Source organism: Austrofundulus limnaeus, unplaced genomic scaffold (genome assembly GCF_001266775.1).
Source record: "Austrofundulus limnaeus strain Quisiro unplaced genomic scaffold, Austrofundulus_limnaeus-1.0 Scaffold53, whole genome shotgun sequence".
In the NCBI taxonomy this organism is placed as follows: domain Eukaryota; kingdom Metazoa; phylum Chordata; class Actinopteri; order Cyprinodontiformes; family Rivulidae; genus Austrofundulus; species Austrofundulus limnaeus.
The window spans coordinates 664,528-666,177 of NW_013952455.1; the positions used below are offsets into that span (position 1 = coordinate 664,528).

At 40.2% G+C, this 1,650-nt stretch overlaps 1 long non-coding RNA gene across 1 annotated transcript in view; it reads left to right on the top strand.

Moving 5' to 3' along the window:
• The window catches only part of LOC106517808 (uncharacterized), a 7,281-nt gene extending 6,525 nt beyond the window's left edge, over positions 1-756 (top strand). Inside the window, exons 3-4 of the long non-coding RNA XR_001310247.1 lie at positions 299-428; positions 610-756. This is a non-coding gene — a long non-coding RNA (uncharacterized LOC106517808). The remainder of the gene's footprint in view (positions 1-298; positions 429-609) is intronic.
• Positions 757-1,650: the final 894 nt, after the last annotated feature.

The window sequence follows — 1,650 nt, forward strand, 5'->3', positions numbered from 1 at the left end:
GGGGGTGGGGGGGCTTCCATTATCACCGAGATGCTAAAAGAAGGCCGCAGTCACAAAGGGTTAAAACCTGAGAGTGTTTTTTTTTCCTGGCATGCAGAGTTGCCTCTTTTTTTTCCTTCCTCTCCTCTCCCTCCTTTTTAAGACATGTGGAAAACAGCTCCAAACAGATTTCAGAGTGAGACAGGTGCCAGCTCTGCCATCTGCTTTCAGTTTTACCTCCCTCGCTGTCTGCTCCCATCCTCTCCTCCATCTCCACTCTCGGCACTTCATCCATCTCTCTCTCTCTTCTTTCCACCAGTCGGATCGCTTCGACAGCCTCCCCATCAGGAGCTGGCTTCATTTAGGTGCCTGGAAGGAATTAAAAGGGAGGCGACATCAAATCAAATGGACATTTAGGAACTTCAGGGATGACACCTCAAAAAAACGATGTGGGTTTATTATGTATTTATATTTTAATAATGCGCTCACAATCACTTGATTGTCTTTTAGGGTCCTTTAACAAATATATCCCTTTATATTTAAAATGCATTATTTCACAGCATTGTGAATTACTGACAGCTCAGACTAATAAAACTGGGATTATTTTGACCTRCTTTGCTTTTGTTACAGAAAAAGAAGAAAGAAAAGAAGAGTCAAAGACACACATTTAGCCTCGTTAGCAGCTCATTTGACTTTTAAAAGTTAATGGTCATTAGTGTCTGAAAATATGTACCTTGAATGTTCCTAAAAGTTCCTTACATTTTAATAAAATATAAAAGAAACAATGCAGCACTGTCTCCACTTGAGGTATTTTGGTGCACAGGCTTCCTGTTTGCATCCCAAAGTTTGCCTCTTAAAAAGATCATCCATCCATCCATCCATCCATCCATCCATCCATCCATCCTCTTTCCTTGTTTTTATGTGCAGCCTGTGCCTCCAGCAATTATCCTGTGCATCACTATTCATATTGTGTTTACATTACTTATTATTATTATTATTATGTAATCGATAATTTGATGAACACATGTGCAAACCAAAGACTGTAAGTCTGTCACCACGACTGAGAAAGATAACATAATTGTTAGTCAGATCATGATTCATCATCGTCAAACACCGAAGCAACATGGTGCTGGTGGATCCCATTTAACTTGCAGCCTGTTTGTTATTTGCCTCTCTGTGTTGTGGTGGAGCAGATTGCTATTAAGGTCTGAAAAAATGATTGAGAAACAAACTCTGCGTTACTCACAGATTTAGAAAATGAGCCCGCAGTGTAAAACAACCCGAGAACCGTTTCATTTTCTTGTCCTGTCTGCTCAACTCCATCATTAGCAGAGACGGGACACGATGCAGATTTGTTTGTAAATGACCCAAAACACCAAGTTATTACATGTGGAAATCTGGATTCAATTTGTGGCTCCCTTAAAAAAAAAAAAAAAAAAAAAAAAAAAAGGGGGGGGGGTGAAGAAAAAGAAGGCGTTTTACAGGAAATGACTTAATTTCAGCTTGTGAAAGCTGCTGCGATGGTTGAGATGTAAAGATAACAATCCCTGAAGGTGTGTGTTTTCTGTTTCACTGCTTTACGCGTTTTGGTGCTAAAGGCAGAGTGTGTGTTGCAGAGCTACAGATTAACAGCAGATTTAAAAGCACACAAGTGTCCTCTGGCACCCTCTA